The following is a 17,554-nucleotide window of genomic DNA, read 5'->3' on the forward strand; positions in this document are numbered from 1 at the left end:
TCACAAACAAGGTCTAAGTCATGTAAGTACAATTTTGCTGTACAGCTTAATCAGGATGATAGAAACACTGTTGACACTTTTCAGCAAGTTGTAATACAGAAATAAACAGTTTTTCAAAAACAAGGTCTAAGTCATGTTTGAGTCACTCTGTAAGTACCATTTTGCTGTACTGTTTAAGCTCGATGAAAGGAACATTGTTGACACTTTTCAGCAAGTTGCAATCATGAAATACAGAAAAAAACAATTTTTCACAAACAAGGTCTAAATCATGTTTGATGCACTCTGTAAGTTCCATTTTTGCTGTACTGTTTAAACTCGATGAAAGGAACATTGTTGACACTTTTCAGCAAGATGCAATCATGTAATACAGAAATAAACAGTTTTTCAAAAACAAGGTCTAAGTCATGTTTGAGTCACTCTCTAAGTACCATTTGGCTGTACTGTTTAAACTCAATGAAAGGAACATTGTTGACAATTTTCAGCAAGTTGCAATCATGAAATACAGAAATAAAGAGTTTCTCACAAACAAGGTCTAAATCATGTTTGATGCACTATGTATTTTCAATTTTTGCTGTACTGTTTAAACTCGATGATAGAAACATTGTTGACACTTTTCAGCAAGTTGCAATCATGTAATACAGAAATAAACAGTTTTTCAAAAACAAGGTCTAAGTCATGTTTGAGTCACTCTCTAATTACCATTTTGCTGTACTGTTTAAACTCAATGAAAGGAACATTGTTGACACTTTTCAGCAAGTTGCAATGATGAAATACAGAAATAAACAGTTTTTCACAAACAAGGTCTAAGTCATGTAAGTACAATTTTGCTGTACAGCTTAATCAGGATGATAGAAACACTGTTGACACTTTTCAGCAAGTTGTAATACAGAAAAAAACAATTTTTCACAAACAAGGTCTAAATCATGTTTGTTGCACTCTGTAAGTTCCATTTTTGCTGTACTGTGTAAACTCGATGAAAGGAACATTGTTGACACTTTTCAGCAAGTTGCAATCATGTAATACAGAAATAAACAGTTTTTCAAAAACAAGGTCTAAGTCATGTTTGAGTCACTCTCTAAGTACCATTTTGCTGTACTGTTTAAACTCAATGAAAGGAACATTGTTGACAATTTTCAGCAAGTTGCAATCATGAAATACAGAAATAAAGAGTTTCTCACAAACAAGGTCTAAATCATGTTTGATGCACTATGTATTTTCAATTTTTGATATACTGTTTATACTCGATGATAGAAACATTGTTGACACTTTTCAGCAAGTTGCAATCATGTAATACAGAAATAAACAGTTTTTCACAAACAAGGTCTAAATAATGTTTGATGCACTCTGTAAGTACCATTTTGCTGTACTGTTTAAACTCAATGAAAGGAACATTGTTGACACTTTTCTGCAAGTTGCAATCATGTAATACAGAAATAAACAGTTTTTCACAAACAAGGTCTAAGTCATGTAAGTACAATTTTGCTGTACAGCTTAATCAGGATGATAGAAACACTGTTGACACTTTTCAGCAAGTTGTAATACAGAAATAAACAGTTTTTCAAAAACAAGGTCTAAGTCATGTTTGAGTCACTCTGTAAGAACCATTTTGCTGTACTGTTTAAGCTCGATGAAAGGAACATTGTTGACACTTTTCAGCAAGTTGCAATCATGAAATACAGAAAAAAACAATTTTTCACAAACAAGGTCTAAATCATGTTTGATGCACTCTGTAAGTTCCATTTTTGCTGTACTGTGTAAACTCGATGAAAGGAACATTGTTGACACTTTTCAGCAAGTTGCAATCATGTAATACAGAAATAAACAGTTTTTCAAAAACAAGGTCTAAGTCATGTTTGAGTCACTCTCTAAGTACCATTTTGCTGTACTGTTTAAACTCAATGAAAGGAACATTGTTGACAATTTTCAGCAAGTTGCAATCATGAAATACAGAAATAAAGAGTTTCTCACAAACAAGGTCTAAATCATGTTTGATGCACTATGTATTTTCAATTTTTGATATACTGTTTATACTCGATGATAGAAACATTGTTGACACTTTTCAGCAAGTTGCAATCATGTAATACAGAAATAAACAGTTTTTCAAAAACAAGGTCTAAGTCATGTTTGAGTCACTCTCTAAGTACCATTTTGCTGTACTGTTTAAACTCAATGAAAGGAACATTGTTGACACTTTTCAGCAAGTTGCAATCATGAAATACAGAAATAAACCGTTTTTCACAAACAAGGTCTAAGTCATGTAAGTACAATTTTGCTGTACAGCTTAATCAGGATGATAGAAACACTGTTGACACTTTTCAGCAAGTTGTAATACAGAAATAAACAGTTTTTCAAAAACAAGGTCTAAATCATGTTTGAGTCACTCTGTAAGAACCATTTTGTTGTACTGTTTAAGCTCGATGAAAGGAACATTGTTGACACTTTTCAGCAAGTTGCAATCATGAAATACAGAAAAAAACAATTTTTCACAAACAAGGTCTAAATCATGTTTGATGCACTCTGTAAGTTCCATTTTTGCTGTACCTTTTAAACTCGATGAAAGGAACATTGTTGACACTTTTCAGCAAGTTGCAATCATGTAATACAGAAATAAACAGTTTTTCACAAACAAGGTCTAAGTCATGTAAGTACAATTTTGCTGTACAGCTTAATCAGGATGATAGAAACACTGTTGACACTTTTCAGCAAGTTGTAATACAGAAATAAACAGTTTTTCAAAAACAAGGTCTAAGTCATGTTTGAGTCACTCTGTAAGTACCATTTTGCTGTACTGTTTAAGCTCGATGAAAGGAACATTGTTGACACTTTTCAGCAAGTTGCAATCATGAAATACAGAAAAAAACAATTTTTCACAAACAAGGTCTAAATCATGTTTGATGCACTCTGTAAGTTCCATTTTTGCTGTACTGTTTAAACTCGATGAAAGGAACATTGTTGACACTTTTCAGCAAGATGCAATCATGTAATACAGAAATAAACAGTTTTTCAAAAACAAGGTCTAAGTCATGTTTGAGTCACTCTCTAAGTACCATTTTGCTGTACTGTTTAAACTCGATGATAGAAACATTGTTGACACTTTTCAGCAAGTTGCAATCATGTAATACAGAAATAAACAGTTTTTCAAAAACAAGGTCTAAGTCATGTTTGAGTCACTCTCTAAGTACCATTTGGCTGTACTGTTTAAACTCAATGAAAGGAACATTGTTGACAATTTTCAGCAAGTTGCAATCATGAAATACAGAAATAAAGAGTTTCTCACAAACAAGGTCTAAATCATGTTTGATGCACTATGTATTTTCAATTTTTGCTGTACTGTTTAAACTCGATGATAGAAACATTGTTGACACTTTTCAGCAAGTTGCAATCATGTAATACAGAAATAAACAGTTTTTCACAAACAAGGTCTAAGTCATGTAAGTACAATTTTGCTGTACAGCTTAATCAGGATGATAGAAACACTGTTGACACTTTTCAGCAAGTTGTAATACAGAAAAAAACAATTTTTCACAAACAAGGTCTAAATCATGTTTGTTGCACTCTGTAAGTTCCATTTTTGCTGTACTGTGTAAACTCGATGAAAGGAACATTGTTGACACTTTTCAGCAAGTTGCAATCATGTAATACAGAAATAAACAGTTTTTCAAAAACAAGGTCTAAGTCATGTTTGAGTCACTCTCTAAGTACCATTTTGCTGTACTGTTTAAACTCAATGAAAGGAACATTGTTGACAATTTTCAGCAAGTTGCAATCATGAAATACAGAAATAAAGAGTTTCTCACAAACAAGGTCTAAATCATGTTTGATGCACTATGTATTTTCAATTTTTGATATACTGTTTATACTCGATGATAGAAACATTGTTGACACTTTTCAGCAAGTTGCAATCATGAAATACAGAAATAAACAGTTTTTCACAAACAAGGTCTAAATAATGTTTGATGCACTCTCTGTAAGTACCATTTTGCTGTACTGTTTAAACTCAATGAAAGGAACATTGTTGACACTTTTCTGCAAGTTGCAATCATGTAATACAGAAATAAACAGTTTTTCACAAACAAGGTCTAAGTCATGTAAGTACAATTTTGCTGTACAGCTTAATCAGGATGATAGAAACACTGTTGACACTTTTCAGCAAGTTGTAATACAGAAATAAACAGTTTTTCAAAAACAAGGTCTAAGTCATGTTTGAGTCACTCTGTAAGAACCATTTTGCTGTACTGTTTAAGCTCGATGAAAGGAACATTGTTGACACTTTTCAGCAAGTTGCAATCATGAAATACAGAAAAAAAAATTTTTTCACAAACAAGGTCTAAATCATGTTTGATGCACTCTGTAAGTTCCATTTTTGCTGTACTGTTTAAACTCGATGAAAGGAACATTGTTGACACTTTTCAGCAAGATGCAATCATGTAATACAGAAATAAACAGTTTTTCAAAAACAAGGTCTAAGTCATGTTTGAGTCACTCTCTAAGTACCATTTGGCTGTACTGTTTAAACTCAATGAAAGGAACATTGTTGACAATTTTCAGCAAGTTGCAATCATGAAATACAGAAATAAAGAGTTTCTCACAAACAAGGTCTAAATCATGTTTGATGCACTATGTATTTTCAATTTTTGCTGTACTGTTTAAACTCGATGATAGAAACATTGTTGACACTTTTCAGCAAGTTGCAATCATGTAATACAGAAATAAACAGTTTTTCAAAAACAAGGTCTAAGTCATGTTTGAGTCACTCTCTAATTACCATTTTGCTGTACTGTTTAAACTCAATGAAAGGAACATTGTTGACACTTTTCAGCAAGTTGCAATGATGAAATACAGAAATAAACAGTTTTTCACAAACAAGGTCTAAGTCATGTAAGTACAATTTTGCTGTACAGCTTAATCAGGATGATAGAAACACTGTTGACACTTTTCAGCAAGTTGTAATACAGAAAAAAACAATTTTTCACAAACAAGGTCTAAATCATGTTTGTTGCACTCTGTAAGTTCCATTTTTGCTGTACTGTGTAAACTCGATGAAAGGAACATTGTTGACACTTTTCAGCAAGTTGCAATCATGTAATACAGAAATAAACAGTTTTTCAAAAACAAGGTCTAAGTCATGTTTGAGTCACTCTCTAAGTACCATTTTGCTGTACTGTTTAAACTCAATGAAAGGAACATTGTTGACAATTTTCAGCAAGTTGCAATCATGAAATACAGAAATAAAGAGTTTCTCACAAACAAGGTCTAAATCATGTTTGATGCACTATGTATTTTCAATTTTTGATATACTGTTTATACTCGATGATAGAAACATTGTTGACACTTTTCAGCAAGTTGCAATCATGTAATACAGAAATAAACAGTTTTTCACAAACAAGGTCTAAATAATGTTTGATGCACTCTGTAAGTACCATTTTGCTGTACTGTTTAAACTCAATGAAAGGAACATTGTTGACACTTTTCTGCAAGTTGCAATCATGTAATACAGAAATAAACAGTTTTTCACAAACAAGGTCTAAGTCATGTAAGTACAATTTTGCTGTACAGCTTAATCAGGATGATAGAAACACTGTTGACACTTTTCAGCAAGTTGTAATACAGAAATAAACAGTTTTTCAAAAACAAGGTCTAAGTCATGTTTGAGTCACTCTGTAAGAACCATTTTGCTGTACTGTTTAAGCTCGATGAAAGGAACATTGTTGACACTTTTCAGCAAGTTGCAATCATGAAATACAGAAAAAAACAATTTTTCACAAACAAGGTCTAAATCATGTTTGATGCACTCTGTAAGTTCCATTTTTGCTGTACTGTGTAAACTCGATGAAAGGAACATTGTTGACACTTTTCAGCAAGTTGCAATCATGTAATACAGAAATAAACAGTTTTTCAAAAACAAGGTCTAAGTCATGTTTGAGTCACTCTCTAAGTACCATTTTGCTGTACTGTTTAAACTCAATGAAAGGAACATTGTTGACAATTTTCAGCAAGTTGCAATCATGAAATACAGAAATAAAGAGTTTCTCACAAACAAGGTCTAAATCATGTTTGATGCACTATGTATTTTCAATTTTTGATATACTGTTTATACTCGATGATAGAAACATTGTTGACACTTTTCAGCAAGTTGCAATCATGTAATACAGAAATAAACAGTTTTTCAAAAACAAGGTCTAAGTCATGTTTGAGTCACTCTCTAAGTACCATTTTGCTGTACTGTTTAAACTCAATGAAAGGAACATTGTTGACACTTTTCAGCAAGTTGCAATCATGAAATACAGAAATAAACCGTTTTTCACAAACAAGGTCTAAGTCATGTAAGTACAATTTTGCTGTACAGCTTAATCAGGATGATAGAAACACTGTTGACACTTTTCAGCAAGTTGTAATACAGAAATAAACAGTTTTTCAAAAACAAGGTCTAAATCATGTTTGAGTCACTCTGTAAGAACCATTTTGTTGTACTGTTTAAGCTCGATGAAAGGAACATTGTTGACACTTTTCAGCAAGTTGCAATCATGAAATACAGAAAAAAACAATTTTTCACAAACAAGGTCTAAATCATGTTTGATGCACTCTGTAAGTTCCATTTTTGCAGTACCTTTTAAACTCGATGAAAGGAACATTGTTGACACTTTTCAGCAAGTTGCAATCATGTAATACAGAAATAAACAGTTTTTCAAAAACAAGGTCTAAGTCATGTTTGAGTCACTCTCTAAGTACCATTTTGCTGTACTGTTTAAACTCGATGATAGAAACATTGTTGACACTTTTCAGCAAGTTGCAATCATGTAATACAGAAATAAACAGTTTTTCACAAACAAGGTCTAAGTCATGTAAGTACAATTTTGCTGTACAGCTTAATCAGGATGATAGAAACACTGTTGACACTTTCCAGCAAGTTGTAATACAGAAATAAACAGTTTTTCAAAAACAAGGTCTAAGTCATGTTTGAGTCACTCTGTAAGTACCATTTTGCTGTACTGTTTAAGCTCGATGAAAGGAACATTGTTGACACTTTTCAGCAAGTTGCAATCATGAAATACAGAAAAAAACAATTTTTCACAAACAAGGTCTAAATCATGTTTGATGCACTCTGTAAGTTCCATTTTTGCTGTACTGTTTAAACTCGATGAAAGGAACATTGTTGACACTTTTCAGCAAGATGCAATCATGTAATACAGAAATAAACAGTTTTTCAAAAACAAGGTCTAAGTCATGTTTGAGTCACTCTCTAAGTACCATTTTGCTGTACTGTTTAAACTCGATGATAGAAACATTGTTGACACTTTTCAGCAAGTTGCAATCATGTAATACAGAAATAAACAGTTTTTCAAAAACAAGGTCTAAGTCATGTTTGAGTCACTCTCTAAGTACCATTTGGCTGTACTGTTTAAACTCAATGAAAGGAACATTGTTGACAATTTTCAGCAAGTTGCAATCATGAAATACAGAAATAAAGAGTTTCTCACAAACAAGGTCTAAATCATGTTTGATGCACTATGTATTTTCAATTTTTGCTGTACTGTTTAAACTCGATGATAGAAACATTGTTGACACTTTTCAGCAAGTTGCAATCATGTAATACAGAAATAAACAGTTTTTCACAAACAAGGTCTAAGTCATGTAAGTACAATTTTGCTGTACAGCTTAATCAGGATGATAGAAACACTGTTGACACTTTTCAGCAAGTTGTAATACAGAAAAAAACAATTTTTCACAAACAAGGTCTAAATCATGTTTGTTGCACTCTGTAAGTTCCATTTTTGCTGTACTGTGTAAACTCGATGAAAGGAACATTGTTGACACTTTTCAGCAAGTTGCAATCATGTAATACAGAAATAAACAGTTTTTCAAAAACAAGGTCTAAGTCATGTTTGAGTCACTCTCTAAGTACCATTTTGCTGTACTGTTTAAACTCAATGAAAGGAACATTGTTGACACTTTTCAGCAAGTTGCAATCATGTAATACAGAAATAAACAGTTTTTCACAAACAAGGTCTAAATAATGTTTGATGCACTCTGTAAGTACCATTTTGCTGTACTGTTTAAACTCGATGAAAGGAACATTGTTGACACTTTTCAGCAAGTTGCAATCATGAAATACAGAAATAAAGAGTTTCTCACAAACAAGGTCTAAATCATGTTTGCTGCACTCTGTAAGTACCATTTGGCTGTACTGTTTAAACTCAATGAAAGGAACATTGTTGACAATTTTCAGCAAGTTGCAATCATGAAATACAGAAATAAAGAGTTTCTCACAAACAAGGTTTAAATCATGTTTGATGCACTATGTATTTTCAATTTTTGCTGTACTGTTTAAACTCGATGATAGAAACATTGTTGACACTTTTCAGCAAGTTGCAATCATGTAATACAGAAATAAACAGTTTTTCAAAAACAAGGTCTAAGTCATGTTTGAGTCACTCTCTAATTACCATTTTGCTGTACTGTTTAAACTCAATGAAAGGAACATTGTTGACACTTTTCAGCAAGTTGCAATGATGAAATACAGAAATAAACAGTTTTTCACAAACAAGGTCTAAGTCATGTAAGTACAATTTTGCTGTACAGCTTAATCAGGATGATAGAAACACTGTTGACACTTTTCAGCAAGTTGTAATACAGAAAAAAACATTTTTTCACAAACAAGGTCTAAATCATGTTTGATGCACTCTGTAAGTTCCATTTTTGCTGTACTGTGTAAACTCGATGAAAGGAACATTGTTGACACTTTTCAGCAAGTTGCAATCATGTAATACAGAAATAAACAGTTTTTCACAAACAAGGTCTAAGTCATGTTTGAATCACTCTCTAAGTACCATTTTGCTGTACTGTTTAAACTCAATGAAAGGAACATTGTTGACACTTTTCAGCAAGTTGCAATCATGTAATACAGAAATAAACAGTTTTTCACAAACAAGGTCTAAATAATGTTTGATGCACTCTGTAAGTACCATTTTGCTGTACTGTTTAAACTCGATGAAAGGAACATTGTTGACACTTTTCAGCAAGTTGCAATCATGAAATACAGAAATAAAGAGTTTCTCACAAACAAGGTCTAAATCATGTTTGATGCACTCTGTAAGTTCAATTTTTGCTGTACTGTTTAAACTCAATGAAAGGAACATTGTTGACACTTTTCAGCAAGTTGCAATCATGAAATACAGAAATAAACAGTTTTTCACAAACAAGGTCTAAGTCATGTAAGTATAATTTTGCTGTACAGCTTAATCAGAATGATAGAAACACTGTTGACACTTTTCAGCAAGTTGTAATACAGAAATAAACAGTTTTTCAAAAACAAGGTCTAAGTCATGTTTGAGTCACTCTGTAAGAACCATTTTGCTGTACTGTTTAAGCTCGATGAAAGGAACATTGTTGACACTTTTCAGCAAGTTGCAATCATGAAATACAGAAAAAAACAATTTTTCACAAACAAGGTCTAAATCATGTTTGATGCACTCTCTAAGTACCATTTTGCTGTACTGTTTAAACTCGATGATAGAAACATTGTTGACACTTTTCAGCAAGTTGCAATCATGTAATACAGAAATAAACAGTTTTTCAAAAACAAGGTCTAAGTCATGTTTGAGTCACTCTCTAAGTACCATTTTGCTGTACTGTTTAAACTCAATGAAAGGAACATTGTTGACACTTTTCAGCAAGTTGCAATCATGAAATACAGAAATAAACAGTTTTTCACAAACAAGGTCTAAGTCATGTAAGTACAATTTTGCTGTACAGCTTAATCAGGATGATAGAAACACTGTTGACACTTTTCAGCAAGTTGTAATACAGAAATAAACAGTTTTTCAAAAACAAGGTCTAAGTCATGTTTGAGTCACTCTGTAAGAACCATTTTGCTGTACTGTTTAAGCTCGATGAAAGGAACATTGTTGACACTTTTCAGCAAGTTGCAATCATGAAATACAGAAAAAAAACAATTTTTCACAAACAAGGTCTAAATCATGTTTGATGCACTCTGTAAGTTCCATTTTTGCTGTACTGTTTAAACTCGATGAAAGGAACATTGTTGACACTTTTCAGCAAGTTGCAATCATGTAATACAGAAATAAACAGTTTTTCAAAAACAAGGTCTAAGTCATGTTTGAGTCACTCTCTTAAGTACCATTTGGCTGTACTGTTTAAACTCAATGAAAGGAACATTGTTGACAATTTTCAGCAAGTTGCAATCATGAAATACAGAAATAAAGAGTTTCTCACAAACAAGGTCTAAATCATGTTTGATGCACTATGTATTTTCAATTTTTGCTGTACTGTTTAAACTCGATGATAGAAACATTGTTGACACTTTTCAGCAAGTTGCAATCATGTAATACAGAAATAAACAGTTTTTCAAAAACAAGGTCTAAGTCATGTTTGAGTCACTCTCTAAGTACCATTTTGCTGTACTGTTTAAACTCAATGAAAGGAACATTGTTGACACTTTTCAGCAAGTTGCAATCATGAAATACAGAAATAAACAGTTTTTCACAAACAAGGTCTAAGTCATGTAAGTACAATTTTGCTGTACAGCTTAATCAGGATGATAGAAACACTGTTGACACTTTTCAGCAAGTTGTAATACAGAAATAAACAGTTTTTCAAAAACAAGGTCTAAGTCATGTTTGAGTCACTCTGTAAGAACCATTTTGCTGTACTGTTTAAGCTCGATGAAAGGAACATTGTTGACACTTTTCAGCAAGTTGCAATCATGTAATACAGAAATAAACAGTTTTTCAAAAACAAGGTCTAAGTCATGTTTGAGTCACTCTCTTAAGTACCATTTGGCTGTACTGTTTAAACTCAATGAAAGGAACATTGTTGACAATTTTCAGCAAGTTGCAATCATGAAATACAGAAATAAAGAGTTTCTCACAAACAAGGTCTAAATCATGTTTGATGCACTATGTATTTTCAATTTTTGCTGTACTGTTTAAACTCGATGATAGAAACATTGTTGACACTTTTCAGCAAGTTGCAATCATGTAATACAGAAATAAACAGTTTTTCACAAACAAGGTCTAAATCATGTTTGATGCACTCTGATAGTCCATTTCTGCTGTACTGCTTAATCAGGATGATAGGAACACTGTTGACACTTTTCAGCAAGTTGCAATCATGTAATACAGAAATGAACAGTTTTTCACAAACAAGGTCTAAGTCATGTTTGAGTCACTCTCTAAGTACCATTTTGCTGTACTGTTTAAACTCAATGAAAGGAACATTGTTGACACTTTTCAGCAAGTTGCAATCATGTAATACAGAAATAAACAGTTTTTCACAAACAAGGTCTAAATAATGTTTGATGCACTCTGTAAGTACCATTTTGCTGTACTGTTTAAACTCAATGAAAGGAACATTGTTGACACTTTTCTGCAAGTTGCAATCATGTAATACAGAAATAAACAGTTTTTCACAAACAAGGTCTAAGTCATGTAAGTACAATTTTGCTGTACAGCTTAATCAGGATGATAGAAACACTGTTGACACTTTTCAGCAAGTTGTAATACAGAAATAAACAGTTTTTCAAAAACAAGGTCTAAGTCATGTTTGAGTCACTCTGTAAGAACCATTTTGCTGTACTGTTTAAGCTCGATGAAAGGAACATTGTTGACACTTTTCAGCAAGTTGCAATCATGAAATACAGAAAAAAACAATTTTTCACAAACAAGGTCTAAATCATGTTTGATGCACTCTGTAAGTTCCATTTTTGCTGTACTGTGTAAACTCGATGAAAGGAACATTGTTGACACTTTTCAGCAAGTTGCAATCATGTAATACAGAAATAAACAGTTTTTCAAAAACAAGGTCTAAGTCATGTTTGAGTCACTCTCTAATTACCATTTTGCTGTACTGTTTAAACTCAATGAAAGGAACATTGTTGACACTTTTCAGCAAGTTGCAATGATGAAATACAGAAATAAACAGTTTTTCACAAACAAGGTCTAAGTCATGTAAGTACAATTTTGCTGTACAGCTTAATCAGGATGATAGAAACACTGTTGACACTTTTCAGCAAGTTGTAATACAGAAAAAAACATTTTTTCACAAACAAGGTCTAAATCATGTTTGATGCACTCTGTAAGTTCCATTTTTGCTGTACTGTGTAAACTCGATGAAAGGAACATTGTTGACACTTTTCAGCAAGTTGCAATCATGTAATACAGAAATAAACAGTTTTTCACAAACAAGGTCTAAGTCATGTTTGAATCACTCTCTAAGTACCATTTTGCTGTACTGTTTAAACTCAATGAAAGGAACATTGTTGACACTTTTCAGCAAGTTGCAATCATGTAATACAGAAATAAACAGTTTTTCACAAACAAGGTCTAAATAATGTTTGATGCACTCTGTAAGTACCATTTTGCTGTACTGTTTAAACTCGATGAAAGGAACATTGTTGACACTTTTCAGCAAGTTGCAATCATGAAATACAGAAATAAAGAGTTTCTCACAAACAAGGTCTAAATCATGTTTGATGCACTCTGTAAGTTCAATTTTTGCTGTACTGTTTAAACTCAATGAAAGGAACATTGTTGACACTTTTCAGCAAGTTGCAATCATGAAATACAGAAATAAACAGTTTTTCACAAACAAGGTCTAAGTCATGTAAGTATAATTTTGCTGTACAGCTTAATCAGAATGATAGAAACACTGTTGACACTTTTCAGCAAGTTGTAATACAGAAATAAACAGTTTTTCAAAAACAAGGTCTAAGTCATGTTTGAGTCACTCTGTAAGAACCATTTTGCTGTACTGTTTAAGCTCGATGAAAGGAACATTGTTGACACTTTTCAGCAAGTTGCAATCATGAAATACTGAAAAAAACAATTTTTCACAAACAAGGTCTAAATCATGTTTGATGCACTCTCTAAGTACCATTTTGCTGTACTGTTTAAACTCGATGAAAGAAACATTGTTGACACTTTTCAGCAAGTTGCAATCATGTAATACAGAAATAAACAGTTTTTCAAAAACAAGGTCTAAGTCATGTTTGAGTCACTCTCTAAGTACCATTTTGCTGTACTGTTTAAACTCAATGAAAGGAACATTGTTGACACTTTTCAGCAAGTTGCAATCATGAAATACAGAAATAAAGAGTTTCTCACAAACAAGGTCTAAATCATGTTTGATGCACTATGTATTTTCAATTTTTGCTGTACTGTTTAAACTCGATGATAGAAACATTGTTGACACTTTTCAGCAAGTTGCAATCATGTAATACAGAAATAAACAGTTTTTCACAAACAAGGTCTAAATCATGTTTGATGCACTCTGATAGTCCATTTCTGCTGTACTGCTTAATCAGGATGATAGGAACACTGTTGACACTTTTCAGCAAGTTGCAATCATGTAATACAGAAATGAACAGTTTTTCACAAACAAGGTCTAAGTCATGTTTGAGTCACTCTCTAAGTACCATTTTGCTGTACTGTTTAAACTCAATGAAAGGAACATTGTTGACACTTTTCAGCAAGTTGCAATCATGTAATACAGAAATAAACAGTTTTTCACAAACAAGGTCTAAATAATGTTTGATGCACTCTGTAAGTACCATTTTGCTGTACTGTTTAAACTCAATGAAAGGAACATTGTTGACACTTTTCTGCAAGTTGCAATCATGTAATACAGAAATAAACAGTTTTTCACAAACAAGGTCTAAGTCATGTAAGTACAATTTTGCTGTACAGCTTAATCAGGATGATAGAAACACTGTTGACACTTTTCAGCAAGTTGTAATACAGAAATAAACAGTTTTTCAAAAACAAGGTCTAAGTCATGTTTGAGTCACTCTGTAAGAACCATTTTGCTGTACTGTTTAAGCTCGATGAAAGGAACATTGTTGACACTTTTCAGCAAGTTGCAATCATGAAATACAGAAAAAAACAATTTTTCACAAACAAGGTCTAAATCATGTTTGATGCACTCTGTAAGTTCCATTTTTGCTGTACTGTGTAAACTCGATGAAAGGAACATTGTTGACACTTTTCAGCAAGTTGCAATCATGTAATACAGAAATAAACAGTTTTTCACAAACAAGGTCTAAGTCATGTAAGTACAATTTTGCTGTACAGCTTAATCAGGATGATAGAAACACTGTTGACACTTTTCAGCAAGTTGTAATACAGAAATAAACAGTTTTTCAAAAACAAGGTCTAAGTCATGTTTGAGTCACTCTGTAAGTACCATTTTGCTGTACTGTTTAAGCTCGATGAAAGGAACATTGTTGACACTTTTCAGCAAGATGCAATCATGTAATACAGAAATAAACAGTTTTTCAAAAACAAGGTCTAAGTCATGTTTGAGTCACTCTCTAAGTACCATTTTGCTGTACTGTTTAAACTCGATGATAGAAACATTGTTGACACTTTTCAGCAAGTTGCAATCATGTAATACAGAAATAAACAGTTTTTCAAAAACAAGGTCTAAGTCATGTTTGAGTCACTCTCTAAGTACCATTTGGCTGTACTGTTTAAACTCAATGAAAGGAACATTGTTGACAATTTTCAGCAAGTTGCAATCATGAAATACAGAAATAAAGAGTTTCTCACAAACAAGGTCTAAATCATGTTTGATGCACTATGTATTTTCAATTTTTGCTGTACTGTTTAAACTCGATGATAGAAACATTGTTGACACTTTTCAGCAAGTTGCAATCATGTAATACAGAAATAAACAGTTTTTCAAAAACAAGGTCTAAGTCATGTTTGAGTCACTCTCTAATTACCATTTTGCTGTACTGTTTAAACTCAATGAAAGGAACATTGTTGACACTTTTCAGCAAGTTGCAATGATGAAATACAGAAATAAACAGTTTTTCACAAACAAGGTCTAAGTCATGTAAGTACAATTTTGCTGTACAGCTTAATCAGGATGATAGAAACACTGTTGACACTTTTCAGCAAGTTGTAATACAGAAAAAAACATTTTTTCACAAACAAGGTCTAAATCATGTTTGATGCACTCTGTAAGTTCCATTTTTGCTGTACTGTGTAAACTCGATGAAAGGAACATTGTTGACACTTTTCAGCAAGTTGCAATCATGTAATACAGAAATAAACAGTTTTTCACAAACAAGGTCTAAGTCATGTTTGAATCACTCTCTAAGTACCATTTTGCTGTACTGTTTAAACTCAATGAAAGGAACATTGTTGACACTTTTCAGCAAGTTGCAATCATGTAATACAGAAATAAACAGTTTTTCACAAACAAGGTCTAAATAATGTTTGATGCACTCTGTAAGTACCATTTTGCTGTACTGTTTAAACTCGATGAAAGGAACATTGTTGACACTTTTCAGCAAGTTGCAATCATGAAATACAGAAATAAAGAGTTTCTCACAAACAAGGTCTAAATCATGTTTGATGCACTCTGTAAGTTCAATTTTTGCTGTACTGTTTAAACTCAATGAAAGGAACATTGTTGACACTTTTCAGCAAGTTGCAATCATGAAATACAGAAATAAACAGTTTTTCACAAACAAGGTCTAAGTCATGTAAGTATAATTTTGCTGTACAGCTTAATCAGAATGATAGAAACACTGTTGACACTTTTCAGCAAGTTGTAATACAGAAATAAACAGTTTTTCAAAAACAAGGTCTAAGTCATGTTTGAGTCACTCTGTAAGAACCATTTTGCTGTACTGTTTAAGCTCGATGAAAGGAACATTGTTGACACTTTTCAGCAAGTTGCAATCATGAAATACAGAAAAAAACAATTTTTCACAAACAAGGTCTAAATCATGTTTGATGCACTCTGTAAGTTCCATTTTTGCTGTACTGTTTAAACTCGATGAAAGGAACATTGTTGACACTTTTCAGCAAGTTGCAATCATGTAATACAGAAATAAACAGTTTTTCACAAACAAGGTCTAAATAATGTTTGATGCACTCTGTAAGTACCATTTTGCTGTACTGTTTAAACTCAATGAAAGGAACATTGTTGACACTTTTCTGCAAGTTGCAATCATGTAATACAGAAATAAACAGTTTTTCACAAACAAGGTCTAAGTCATGTAAGTACAATTTTGCTGTACAGCTTAATCAGGATGATAGAAACACTGTTGACACACTTTTCAGCAAGTTGTAATACAGAAATAAACAGTTTTTCAAAAACAAGGTCTAAGTCATGTTTGAGTCACTCTGTAAGAACCATTTTGCTGTACTGTTTAAGCTCGATGAAAGGAACATTGTTGACACTTTTCAGCAAGTTGCAATCATGAAATACAGAAAAAAACAATTTTTCACAAACAAGGTCTAAATCATGTTTGATGCACTCTGTAAGTTCCATTTTTGCTGTACTGTGTAAACTCGATGAAAGGAACATTGTTGACACTTTTCAGCAAGTTGCAATCATGTAATACAGAAATAAACAGTTTTTCAAAAACAAGGTCTAAGTCATGTTTGAGTCACTCTCTAAGTACCATTTTGCTGTACTGTTTAAACTCAATGAAAGGAACATTGTTGACAATTTTCAGCAAGTTGCAATCATGAAATACAGAAATAAAGAGTTTCTCACAAACAAGGTCTAAATCATGTTTGATGCACTATGTATTTTCAATTTTTGATATACTGTTTATACTCGATGATAGAAACATTGTTGACACTTTTCAGCAAGTTGCAATCATGTAATACAGAAATAAACAGTTTTTCAAAAACAAGGTCTAAGTCATGTTTGAGTCACTCTCTAAGTACCATTTTGCTGTACTGTTTAAACTCAATGAAAGGAACATTGTTGACACTTTTCAGCAAGTTGCAATCATGAAATACAGAAATAAACAGTTTTTCACAAACAAGGTCTAAGTCATGTAAGTACAATTTTGCTGTACAGCTTAATCAGGATGATAGAAACACTGTTGACACTTTTCAGCAAGTTGTAATACAGAAAAAAACAATTTTTCACAAACAAGGTCTAAATCATGTTTGTTGCACTCTGTAAGTTCCATTTTTGCTGTACTGTGTAAACTCGATGAAAGGAACATTGTTGACACTTTTCAGCAAGTTGCAATCATGTAATACAGAAATAAAGAGTTTCTCACAAACAAGGTCTAAATCATGTTTGATGCACTATGTATTTTCAATTTTTGATATACTGTTTATACTCGATGATAGAAACATTGTTGACACTTTTCAGCAAGTTGCAATCATGTAATACAGAAATAAACAGTTTTTCAAAAACAAGGTCTAAGTCATGTTTGAGTCACTCTCTAAGTACCATTTTGCTGTACTGTTTAAACTCAATGAAAGGAACATTGTTGACACTTTTCAGCAAGTTGCAATCATGAAATACAGAAATAAACAGTTTTTCACAAACAAGGTCTAAGTCATGTAAGTACAATTTTGCTGTACAGCTTAATCAGGATGATAGAAACACTGTTGACACTTTTCAGCAAGTTGTAATACAGAAATAAACAGTTTTTCAAAAACAAGGTCTAAATCATGTTTGAGTCACTCTGTAAGAACCATTTTGTTGTACTGTTTAAGCTCGATGAAAGGAACATTGTTGACACTTTTCAGCAAGTTGCAATCATGAAATACAGAAA

This window comes from Salmo salar, chromosome 07 (genome assembly GCF_965601325.2).
Source record: "Salmo salar chromosome 07, fSalSal1, whole genome shotgun sequence".
Taxonomy (NCBI): domain Eukaryota; kingdom Metazoa; phylum Chordata; class Actinopteri; order Salmoniformes; family Salmonidae; genus Salmo; species Salmo salar.